Source organism: Ochotona princeps, chromosome 4, assembly GCF_030435755.1.
Source record: "Ochotona princeps isolate mOchPri1 chromosome 4, mOchPri1.hap1, whole genome shotgun sequence".
NCBI classification, from domain to species: Eukaryota; Metazoa; Chordata; class Mammalia; order Lagomorpha; family Ochotonidae; genus Ochotona; species Ochotona princeps.
The window spans coordinates 91,161,097-91,173,940 of NC_080835.1; the positions used below are offsets into that span (position 1 = coordinate 91,161,097).

Genomic DNA, 12,844 nt, shown 5'->3' on the forward strand with positions numbered 1-12,844 from the left:
ATGACACAACAGCAGTGAAACCCAAGATTTGCATGATACATGCATGTTTCTCACCATAGCCTTTGCTAAGGGACAACTCTTTATTCCCGTTTGATTGACAGAAAAGTCAAGACCTGAAAAGAATCAGTGGATGGGCAGGTCACAGGGTAGCCATGTCCAGCGCTGGGTTTCTTGACCTGCTGGTTGGAGCTGTCTCCCTAGGACCAAGCTGGGCAGCCCCTGTTATAACCAAATACACACAGCAAAGAGCCTATGTGAGAACTCCTGGGGTGAGGATTGAGGAGAGAAACCCAAAGAGAGAAAGTGCCCAGGCCCCTGCATTGGGAAGCTTCCATCGAGAGGAAGGGCCACTGTCACATGGTGGGGGCTAGGTGCTCTAGGACTTGGTGAGTGAGTGTATGAGTCCAGTAGTCCTAGGGGCTGCTGCCACTGATGGCCATCTGTCTTCTGGGACTCCACTAAAAGATGCTATGTGATAGGCAGGCCTCACCGCCAACCCAAAGGTAGATGGCAGGGTCATGTCACAGGCCTGGGGTTAACCAGCAGAGGCTTCCCAGAGGAGGCAGCTCCAAGCAGAGGGGGAAAAAGCCAGGCACCCTCAGACCATTGGAGATGGCAGGTATGTCTGCTGGGATGAGCCTGGGCTGGCTGACCATTGAGATGGAAGCTCAGGTATGAATTTGGTTTGCTGGAGACAGAGGCAGGAGGCCCTGAGGGTTCTGTCTGGGAGAGACAAGCGACTCAACTGAGCTGGGCCAGAGAGATCCAGGACAGATGTTCAGCAAGCACTCTGGATGTGGCAGCCTTCCAAGATGCCCAGGCACAGTCTGGGATGGCTCTCTGGGTGTATGGGCACTCAGAACCATCAGGCTGCACTACCACCAGGCTTGCTGTGCTCTGGAGTTTCAGGATGGATGATCTGCCCCATGGTGCCTTCCGCCACAGCCAGGCTCCAGCCTGCCCCGCGACAGGACACCAACACAGCGTCGGATTCTGCTGCAGGCTCCAGGCAAGTCTTGCTGCTCTGTAAGATGCCCCACCGCTCAGCTCCTTCTGCTCTTTCTGCAGTGATGGATGGCTGGAGGATGTAGGAGAAGGAGGGGATGGAGCACCGCACTCCCCCTAAACTGCTCCGGAGAGGATGATGCATGGAAGTGGGCACCCCAGTTGGCCACAGAAGGTGACTCCATCTCTCCTAGGGTGATTCTGGGTGTAAGGACCACTCCAGAGGCCAGGAGAAGGTGGTTAAGTACTCTGTCATTATCTTCACGTTGGTTTGTTCCCAATAAGAGTGAAGCAGCTCTTTCCTGACTTCCTGGGCTTGGGACTGGAAGATTCCCAGTGTCTGCACAGCAGAGGGACCCCGAGGTTCAGGAACTGGGTGGCAGAACCTTGGAGAGCCACACCAGGTACCTGCACTCAGCCGTGCCCCGGAGGCGGCAGCTGCTTCTCTCTTCCTGCTACCCGGCCTTCCTGGAGCATCTTCACAGGGATAGATCTTCTTCTTGGGGTTGGAGGCTGGAGAGAACCCACGAGCCATAGGCACCTGTAAAACCAATTTAAAAATCAGTCTAGCCAAGCAGCCCCCAAAGGAGCCAAAGGGAGCTATAGAGTAACTCAAAAGCAGACACTAATGGAGGAGAAAAGAAATGTAGTTACATATTCATCAGCTTTTAAATATTCATGAGGATTGTAAAGCAGATTAATTTTCATGCCTCATTTCTCCCGTGGTTCCCGCTGTCCATATTTTACCACAGCAGCAGAAGGAGAAGAAGTCACGGATCACGTGGCCGCCCTGACCCCCGTTTAAAGAGCGGCGTGTGTGTGTGTGTGTGTGTGTGTGTGCGTGCGTACGCGTGCGTGCGTGTGGGGGCGTGCAGGGGAGCGGGAGGCAGTCCCTATGAGGCTGAGGGAACAGCTGTCCCCTTCTACTGGGTCAGGACAACAGGACACAGCAGCAGGTTGGGAGGGGAGGACAAGGGGACGGTAGGGAGCCGGGAGGACATGGGGAGTGTCCAGTCAGTTTCCGGTCTTCCCAAGCAGAAGCGAGACCTTCACTGGAGTCAGTAAGGGCTCCACCTTCACTTTGCCAAACTAATGGACTGACGCAGATGATGGAGGGAGGTGAGAGACCAGAGGGCACGCCAAGAGGGAGGCATGGAAGAGACCAGAGAACAAAGGGGAAGCAGCAAGCAGTAATGGGATGGACTGACAGCGGGAGAGGAGTGAGGGAAAGGAGAACTGGTGGAACAAAAGGACGTAGGGTAAAGACAGGAAGGGTGCAGGCTAGATATCTGGGAGGACTTTCAGGCCTTTTTTTATGGGGGTAAGAAAAATGATTCCGCGAGACACAGACCAGCTGGGCAGCACCAGGAAGAGAAGCTGAGACCAGCAATGCAACCCAGGTTTGCCTGGGAACCACAGCCAACAAGTGTTCTGGCAGTGGGGGCCATGTGGAGTTAGGGAAGATGCCTCTTGACCTGTAAGGACAAGGTGAGCCGCACCAACAGCCAAAGGGTAGTGAAGATGGATGTCTAGGGTGATGCGTGAGAACTGGGGCGGGCAGAACAAGGGCTCCAGGGAGCCAGAGTGACTGGTGCTGCTCAATGGGGGTTCTGGTGGGTGGAACAGGGCCCAGGTAGCAGCTGACCCCCTTTAGTGGTTTGACTCAGCTTACTTGGATTGTGAGAAAGGAGAACCAGGCTTCCAAAGCTGTTGTCTGTGAGGTGGCATCCCATGAGTGCCAGCGTAAGCCCTGGCTGCTCTGCTTCCTGTCTAGCTTTCAGCTAATGAGCTTGAGATAGCCGCAGAAGATGGCCCAAGTTCCTAGGTCCTGCTACCCGTGTGAGAGATCCAAATGAAGTCCCATTTCCTGGCTTCCCCTTGACCCAGCCCTGGTCCTTGAGGCCATCTGGGGAGTGAAACAGCCTACGAAAGATCCCTTTTTATCTCACCCTCTTTTCTGTAACTCTGCCTAAAAAAATAAGTGAGTAGACTCAGGATCCCCCTGTCTGTAGGAACCACCTGATCTAAACCCCCATCATTCCTTGCTCCGTTATGATAGCTGCTACCTTTGGCTTCCCCTCACCCCAACACTCAGCCTGTTGTTTTAAAATATCTATTTGCTTTTCCTTTGCAAAAGAATGTCAGGGATGTCTCATCAATGGGTTCAATCCCCACAAATCCCTGCAACAGCTGGCCTGGGAATTGGGCACTCCATCCAGGTCTCCTGTGTGGGTGTCTGGGACCATCACTGTTGCCTCCCAGGGGCACAGTATCAGGAAGCTGGACTGCAAGGAGACCTGGGATTTGATATGGGTTGCAGGCACCCCAAACAGCATGTTTTTAAAAAATATATTTGTTTTTATTTGAAAGGCACATTTTGCAAACAAAGCAGTAGCAACAGAGAGGTCTCCCAAGTGCTGGTTCATCCCCCAAATGGCCATGTTGGCCAGAGCTGAACTGATCTGCAGCCAGGAGCTTCTTCTGAATCTTCCACACAGTTGCAGGGTCCCAAGGACGCAGGCCACTCTTCACTGCTTTCCCAGGCCATAAGCAGAGATCTGATTGGGAAGTGGAGCAACCAGGACTAGAACTGTTTCTGCCAGCAGTTGCAAGCAGAAGATTAGCCTGATACACCATCATGCTACCACACCCTCCCCCACCCCAAGCAGTATTTTAACTGACTTGCTTAATGCCTGTCCCTGTTCCCTCCAAGTCTATTCTTAGCACATCAGCTCGGGCGAGACTTTAAACCATGTCGTGTTGTATCTCTGCTCAGTCTTTCACCTCCCATGTCCCCCAGACCTGAAAATCCAAATCTTCTGGCCAGCAAGGATCTGTAAGTTCTGTCTTCCTTTTCTGCCTGGCCTTGTCTTTCTTACACACCCCAGGAACAACCTTGCAGGCCCATTGTTGTTCCTTGAGCAAGCCAGATCTGCTGTCAACCCCACACTGTTACCCTGAACTCACTCATTAAGAACTTTGCTAGATACCTCTGTAGATACCTTTCCCAAGCACCTACTTTTGATTGCTACTCCCTTCCTGCCTTCCCCTGCCTTATTTTCCCCATAGCACTCACACAACTACATATTTTGTTGGTTGTCATTGCTTACTGCCCTCCTCCAACACACACACACTGGGGCTATCAGTTCCAAGGCAGTGGCAGTCTGCCTAGTCATGACTGTGCCCCAGCAGACACTCCAGCAGGGCACAGAACAACTGCGGACTCCCAAGATGATATCTCCATAATAAACAGGAGGCCTCCGGACTACACATGAGTAGGAATTGTTCAGCTGATGAAGGTACTGGAACACAGCCCCAAAGGTGGAAAACCACTGCCTGCAGATGGTGGGCAACAGGATGGGAACAGATGATCTGCACCTTACCATGGCATCCATTTATGGCCTGGAGGAAGGTTCTAGAATAGGGCAGACTGAGACTTGTACCTGAGATGATGAGACAGAGTTTGGAGTCCAGGTAGGTGAGAAATTCAATAGAATACTGGAGATGTGGAAGGTTCTGGACAAGTTGTAGAAGGGTTTCCCAAAACTTTGCTAAACTCTGTGCGTGTTTGGGAGAAAAGCCTGCAAGCATGGGGAAAGGATGGGCAGAAAGCTGTGGAATGGGTGATTCCTGGAGTTCACACAGTGCTGTGAATAGGCCAGATTCCATTGGTGACCCATGGAGAGACCTAGTGGGGGCGTGGCTTTGCTGGTGTTCCTGTGGGAAAATGTCACCACTCCCTCGCCCAGAGGTTGCCCTGCACCCGTCCTCGTGGAGCTCTGAAAGAAGCCTGACAGATTCAAGTGACTCTAGTGCCCTGGACTTTAAAGGAATATAGCGCCACCCAGACCTCAGCATCAAAGTCACGGTATACAGCACTTTACAAAGCAATGATCAGTCATGTAGGAAGCAGCAAAAGTGACTCATAGCCAGATGATACTTTCAACAGCAACAGACCTCCAGTGAGAAAGGTGATGGAATTAGCAGGCAAGGGGACTAAAGCCACATGGTCAAAACTGCACAGGGTGCATGCACATGGTTGGGAAGGAAGCGGGAGATTTCCCGAGGCCAAATGGAATTTAGAGAGATGAAAATAGAATGTCTGAAATGAACACTTGGTTGAGCAAATAAGTCGTTCTGCTTCTACTACCACCCCTACAAAAGCCAGAGGGTGAGGGGTGTTCTCCCTCAAACCTTTCTCTCCACCCTGAGACCATGGATTCATGACCACACTCGCTCTCTTGGGTCCCACTCCTGGAGACATAGCCTTGCTTTCAGTTTGATCCTGAAATGCACTCTTTTTTGTTTGTTTGTTTGTTTGTTTGTTTGGCAGTCATCTCACATCTCCAACACTCCTGCGTTCTCTGGTCTGAGCACTCTGCCTCCTATGCCACTCCACTGTGCATGTCACCCCATCCATTTGCTTTTACTGAGCTCCCAAGCTCTTGCCCTGGGAGGATGAAAAAGAGCTGGTCTGTGTCCTGGAGAACCCCGAGTCTAGTCAGGCTTTCATAGCGCCCACAAGAAGGCCATCTTACGAGACCAGCAGGGATAAAGTGCTTAGGCAGAGGGAGAAGGAAGGTTTCCCGGAAAAGGTGGCTCTGATGGTGGTCTTGCAGGATGGGTTAGGATGGAAGGCCAAACGATGTGGTCTTGAATTCCCTCTTTTTTTCTGCTTTTGATCCCTCTAGCTATATGCCTTGCTCAAGGTCTTTTTTCTGCCAGCTGCCAACATGGTCATGGGGCGTGTCCTGGCCCTGGGCCACTGAGCCATTTATCTTATTTGTCTCATTTCATTTCATTCACTCCTCCCACCTCTTTCCTCCATTCTGAGTGCCATACACTCAGTTCCTAATAGGAGTGGAGTTGTCTGTGGACCTTTGGGGCAGCAGGGGCTGTATACACATGAGAAGGGCTGGGAGGGAGGCTGTGCAGTGGGCTGAAGAGGGGCCTCTCCTCCATGCTTGTTTGATATCCATAATTAGAGACTTGGGAGTAGCAGTGTAGTCACTGTACAAAGCCTAGGGAGGCAGGACCAGGAGTGGGGGGTTCCCCGAAGCAACAGATGTGAGCACAATGAGTGCTCAGACACAGGTCTCACCAGGACACACGTACCTGCCCCTCCTGCCAGCTTCCTGGGGCTGCTTCTCCCCTGAGTAGCCTTCCACCTGCCATTCAGGCCAGTTGTTTCTCCACTTCTTTCCACACCAGATGGCGAGGTGGCATGTGAGTGTGGCTATCTTCCAGTAACCATGTGAGCTCTCAGTCCCTTAGGTCCCTACACCTGAGCCTCCAGCCCCAGTGCCAGCTTGTGACCCTGGGTGAGTCCAGACTTGGGGCAGCTTGTAAGTCCTGACTTGGGTGCCCTATCGAATGGATCTGAATGTCATTTCCACCCTCCAAGGTGACTTCACTCCTAATACTCGGTTTCCTCATCTTACAGGTAAGATGGAAAATAACCCTGACCTGTGACATGGGTGCATGGAAGCCTAGATGAATGGAAGGTACCGTATTTATTATTTTATTGTTGTTGGCAGGATGCAGACTGCATACCCATGCCCCTTCCCTGCTTTCTTCCACCTCGTAGTAATCTCCAGCAACTTTTACAAAACTCTGAGCTTCCTGGTCCTGGTTAAGGAGCCTTGTCTTCCAGCCCCCAGTGGGGCCCATTGTGTCCGTAATTGCACTTCTCTTGCTCAGCAAAGCCATCAGCATCTAATGTCCCATGTCATTGCTGGCTCTGTCTGCAGACACCTCACTCCTTGCAGAGCTGTTCAGCCACCCAGGGCAGTACCATCTGTCCAGAGATGGCCAGGGCAGGCAGCAGGCTCCCAATATTCTGTTATGTGCTGATGACAGTTTGCTTACATGTGTTTTAATGTCAGATGTGGTTCCTGGTACATTCTACTCCCAAGGCCCGCAGCCTAGTACTGCAGCCGAGCCCCTTTTGGGGCTCTCAGTTTACAGCACCGGAGCCCTAGCCACCTCCTCTTCACAAAGCAGGCCCCTGAACCCAGTGGGAAACCAGAGTCTGGGGCTAGCATTGTGGCATGGCAGCACTGGTTCAAGTCCTGGCAGCTCTGCTTCCCATCTAGTTTGTTCTTAATGCTCCTGGGAAGGCCACAGAAGATGGCCCAAGTGCTTGGGCTCCTGCCACCCCCCACCCCCTACGGGAGAGCTGGGTGGATTCCCAGGTTCCTGGCTTCAGCTTGTCCCAAGCCTAGTTATTGTGGCCATTGGGGCAGTGAACCAAGGGATGGAAGATCTCTCTCTCGACCCTCCCACATCACCTCTATCCTCCCACTGCATCCTTTTCTCTCCTTTCCTCTTCCTCTATCACTCTACCTTTCATATGTATAACTTTCTGTTTTAAAGATTTACTTTATTTTTATTGGAAAGGCAGATTTACAGAGAGAAGGAGAAACAGGAAGATTTTCCATCACTGGTTCACTCCTCAAATGACTTCAATGGCCAGAGCTGAGCCAAACTAAAGCTAGAAGCCAGGAACTTATTTCAAGTTTCTCATGTGGGTGCAGAGTCCCAAGGCTTTTGGCCATTCTCTACTGCTTTCCCAGGCCATAAGCAGAGAACTGGATGGGAAGTGGAGCAGCCAGGTGCCCATATGGAATGCTGGTGCTACAAGTCTGATGATTAGCCAATTGAGCCATCATACCAGGTAGGCCCTTACTTGTACAAATCTTAAAGAGAGAGAAAACAAAGCAAAGCAACAACAAACAAACAAAAACAACTGAGGTCTCCGTGTCGAGCTCAGCTCTGTTTTTCGCGGAGAGCTTTTAAGGAACGGTCTAGCAGACAGCCAGGGCTGGGGAAGGTGATCTTGGAGGAAGACTTGGGACCTGGTGGGAACCTGAACCAAGAGGGGAGTTTACCCTGGATGTTTGAACCCCAAGAAAGGGCCCTCTTCTGCTGGGCAACACCACAGGAAACCCTCCAGGCTTATGCTGCCTCTCTGCCAGCATCAGCTCCGCCCCCAAGATTCTGCGCAGTTTACATCCCACCCTGGCTTGAGGACCCCTGGGCTGGTCCCAGGATGAGAAGAGAGGGACAGACAGCCCTGCCAGCCTGCCTAGCATAGCTCTGAACGTGACTGTACCAATGGAGCCCAGATCCAGCCCAGAGAGAGAGCACGCTCAAGACAGGGAGGGGATCTCTCCCAGGGGCCGCCCTGGTAGCCCTCCCAGCTGCATGCCTGCCCCCAAAACCCACAAGACTTTGTATCCCCTCCCAGGCTCCAGGGCACCTGTCTCTTATACCTTGAGCCCAGGAAGAGACATAAAGTCTTGTTGGTTCCTCTCAGCACTTCTGGGACCTGCTGGCATTTTCACAAAGAGCTTCCATAAATACTGAGGGAGAACAAAAGGGAAGTAATTACAGAAAATACAAACAGCATGAAAATAGTCAAGTTCCTCAAGTACAGGTTTGCCAGCCTCAGATGACTGCCGTGCAACCCAAGCAACCTCCCCGTCAGGCCCCTGGCCAGGACTCCAGCCTTCCCAGGCTGCCAGCTGCTGCCCATCTGAACTCCTACAGGACCAGGTGGGTGAGGGGTGTTCCTCAGGTCCAGCTTCCCATGTCATCACCTGAGTTCTATTGTGTCTGTCCCACACTTAGGGCAGGGGTGGCTGATGGCCTCAGAGCACCTGCTGACGCAGGTAACATTCTCATCCTTGCGCAGGGACCATGCTAATCTTCTCTGTATCGTTCCAATTTTAGTATATGTGCTGCCGAAGCGAGCACAACAGGGAACATTCTCATGTCCACTGCATACACGCTGCCCTCACCCCCAGCCTGTCACATGTGCCTAGCTGGGACAGACACTGGGAGCAGCCATCCTGCTCTTGATGACCCCAAATCTGTCCTACTCATCCAGTGGGAGGTACATGACAGAGCTGGTCCTTGTGCCTCTCCCTGCGGACTAGAACTGACATGACACTTGTGCTGAGCTGGGTCATCTCCATTAGGTCTTCGGGGTCTATGGTCAGCGCCAGGGGACAGCGTCCTCAAGCAGTCCTTTATTTGTTCACATGTGCACGAGAACTGTAGGAGGAAGGACAGGAGGAAAGTGCAGGGAGAAGCAGAGGCAAAGACCACACCCAGTGCCCTGGGCTTTGCCAACCTCCCTAGCAGTCTTCTCTGAGATGTCACCTTGATCCTGCCCTTGGAGTCCACTAGATATACCTATGTCCTCTTAGGACACTTTTTAAAATGTTCCTCTTTTTTTTTTAAGATTCACTTATTTTATTGGAAAGGCAGATTTATAGAGAGAAGGAAAGACAGAGATCTTCCATCCACTGGTTTCCTCCCCAAATGACCACAACAGCTGGGGCTAAACTGATCTGAAGCCAGGAGCCCTTTTTGGGTCTCCTACGTGGTTTCAGGGTCCCAAGGCCTTGAACCATCCTCCACTGCTTTTCCAGGTCATAAACAGGGATCTAGATGGGAAGTGGAGCAACTGGGATACAAACCAGCATCCATATGGGATGTTGTTGCTGCTAAACAGAGATTTAACCAAATTGAGCCATTGCACTGCCCCCTTATGACATTAAAAAAATTATTTTACTTACTTGCTAGAGATTGAGACACAAAGAAAGAGAGAGAAGAAAGAGATCTATGTACTAGTTCATCTCCAAATGGCCACAATATCCGGAGCTGAGCCAGTCTGAAGCTCGGTCAGCAGCTTCTTCCAGGTTTTCCATATAGGTTCAGGGACCCACGCACCTGGGCCATCTTCTGTTGCTTTGCCAGGTCATTAACACAGAGCTGGTTTGGAAGTAGAGCACTTGGACTGGAAGCGGTACCCACATGAGATGCTGGTGTTGCAGGGAGAGGCTTAGTTTGCTACACCACAGCACCAATTCCCTATTAAATACTCTTATGTCCTCTTAGGACACTTTAAAAATACGTTTATTTACTTGAAAAACAGAGTGACGTATGGAGAGGGCAAGACAGAGAAAATGCTCTTCCAGTTACTGGTTTATTCTCCGAATGGCCACAGTGGTCATGGTAGGACCAGGTCGAATCTGAAACTTCCAGGTGGGTGTACGGGGCACAAGAACTTGGGCCATCTTCCGCTGTTCTCCTAGGTGCCTCAACAGGTGGCTAGACCAGACACAGAGTAGCTGGGACTTGCTCACATGCGATGTTGGAATGACATTTTGTGGCTTAATGTGCTGTGCCACCTCCCACCCCCTTTTCTAATTAATGCTAGTTTGAATGATTTTCTTGTCAGCTCTGGGCTTCTGCATCTCCACCTTAGACACTATGACAACTATTCTGGGCATACTCACATAACTGTTCTGGGCCCCGAGAGGACCAAGGCTGGGCACAACCTTGGACCTGTCCCAGGACCCAAGTCCCTTGGAAGAGGGTGAGGGAATGGAGGAGCCCCCAGTGGGGCTGCTGGGGTGGGAAACCTGGACATGCGTGGTGAAGCAGTCCTAACGAAGCAGAGACCTTCAGGAAGCCGCTCCCCAAGGTCAACGTCAATGCCAGTGAACGAGGCTGTTGTGGTAGCGCTGAGCCCCCAGTTTCCTCCCACTCTTCCACCTTCCAGCTCACCACCTGACTCCCTGTGGGGTAGTACCCAGCACCAGTAGTCTGAACCCAGCTCAGCCCCTGACCAACTGTGTGGTCACCTCCCAGCCAGGCTGCCGCCACTCAAAATGACATCCTTATCATGCCTTTGTGCCTGGCCCTGGCAGCGTTCCTGCAGAAGGTTTCAGTCTTTTTGCCTTCCCTCCCTTCCTGTCAGCAATTGTTCCCCCAACAGCAGGCCCCCCTTAACTCCAAGCAGGTCAGCACACCCCTTCTCCATCACCCAGGGCCCTGCTGGCTGCTGGTGTGTGGTGTCTTGACCCTCACTTTGGTTTGGGTGCTCAGCTAGTCTCTGGTCCCTCCTCCTCCTAACCCCCTCCCCTTAGGGCAGAGCCCAGAAGGGCTGCCTATAGGACTCCGCCTGCCAGCTGCCTGCCTGATCCTGTCCTCCGCGCACCTGGCAGAGAGGACAGGCCAGAGCCTCCCTTCTTCATTGACCAGACAAAGCATGCCTCCCCAGCCTCTGGTGCAGGCAGCCAACTCCAGGCATGCCTGGGAGGGGATTCTTGCCCCTCCAGGTCACCTCCATTACTCCCTGACCCCACACCCTTCTCTGCAGGGGGACCAGCCCACACCCCTCACTGCAGCTGGTTCCTTGCCTTTCTCTCCCACTTCCTGGCACAGAGCTGGAACAAGGCACTCCCTCCCACTGCGGCTGCCATCCCTGAGCGCCCCCCTCGCATCTCCCAGTCATTCTGTTCCCGGACCGGCTTTCTCCCCCAGGCAGCTGGAGTAGGGCGCCTTCGATTTCTCTATTCAATCTGAGGCGTAGCAATTTTCTGCTCTCCCATAATTAGGGGAATTTTAAGCAAACTCCCCGACGGATGATTACAGCAGGTTCAATCCCAGCTCCTTTGATCAGGGAAGAATGAGGACGTTGTTGGAATATTCCCCGACCTGCTGGCCAGGCAGCCTCTGAAGCTGGCGTCTGGCTCATGGGCTCCCCCTGGAGGACTCTGGACTTGTGTCCTGGGGCGGCTAAGTGTCCCTGGGTGCTGGTGGCTCCCTGGAGGTGGGGGTGGAGGAAGGACTGGGTTCAAATCCTGATCTTATTAAGGGTTATTCCTGCTGTGACTTCTGGCATTGGGCTGATATCTGGACTCAGAGCTGTGGTTGGAATGGTGTATTGGATGGGAGGTAAAGGGTTATGGGAAATAGGACATAGGGCCACCTCCCAGGGTAGCTGGGGATGGCTGTGCCCTCCAGGAGATGCTGTGTCTGCTGGGGGTTTCTTGTGAATACAGGAGACTCTTGGGGTTGTGCGGAGTACAACCTCAACAGTGCACTCAGCCCTTTCTGCTCACCTTCAGGAAGCTTGAGTGACTCCACTTTCCTGCCAGGTCAGAGGAGGAAGTGCCTGCTGGGAGAGGAAAGGGCTTCTGCCAACCTTTCTTTGTGCCTGTCTAAAGCAGTGCAGAGTAACAGGTAGCGCTCGATCCTTGCATGTAGCCTGAAGAGATGCAATTCAACTGTTTCTTGGCTGTGTGACCTTAGGCTCCTTCGCAAACCTCTCTGAATTTTAACATCCATCTGAAAGGATCGTTTGAAAAGGTCAAAAAAAGTGGTCAGAAACATGGTCCCAGTGAGTGCTAGCTAAAGTCACTGCCCTTTCTCTGTCCAATTTCCTCATCTCTTTGTAAGCTTGGAAGTCCTCCAGGGTAAACCCAATTGCCCCCTGGCCTCATGTTCTCCCACAAAGCTATCCTGGAGAGCAGACCAAGAATATTAATGGACTACTGCTGTCGCTGGCGTTCCCAAGCAGCGGGCCTGGCGCTTCCATAGGTTAATTAGGCCATATTTCAGGATAATTACGACTGTATATTCCTACACTAATTAAGTGGCTTTAAACCATCTCCACAATGCAGCTCCGTGAATCGTAATTAAGCCTCACCACCGAGGGCTTCGGAACCCCGCTCTGTTTGCTGCCGGCACGGCCAAGGCCGCGCTGGAACCGTGGCCTTGAATAGAGCTTATTTTCTCGGGATCATGTCAGGATGATTCCCCATGAATATTGGATGAGGCTTTGCCTTACTCCTCTTTTGTTTTCTCAAGGAGAGGGTGGGGGCAGAGGGATACCGTGTTGATTCAGGTTTATCCTCTGCTCGTTGTTTGGCTGAGTTGATTTGAGTGGGTTCCCCAGGGAACGTGCGCAGGGAGGGGTGACAAGGTGACGCAGGCAGACTAGAGCGTGTGGACGCATGTGTCAATCTAATGTGAAGTGCGT

General features: G+C 52.2%; 1 non-coding gene across 1 annotated transcript; it reads right to left on the minus strand.

Annotated features, from left to right (window-relative positions):
• Window positions 1-8,660: 8,660 nt before the first annotated feature.
• LOC118759572 (U6 spliceosomal RNA) lies at window positions 8,661-8,763 on the minus strand. Its single transcript, XR_004996272.1, has one exon. It is a non-coding gene; the product is annotated as a U6 spliceosomal RNA (small nuclear RNA).
• Between the last annotated feature and the right edge of the window lie 4,081 nt (window positions 8,764-12,844).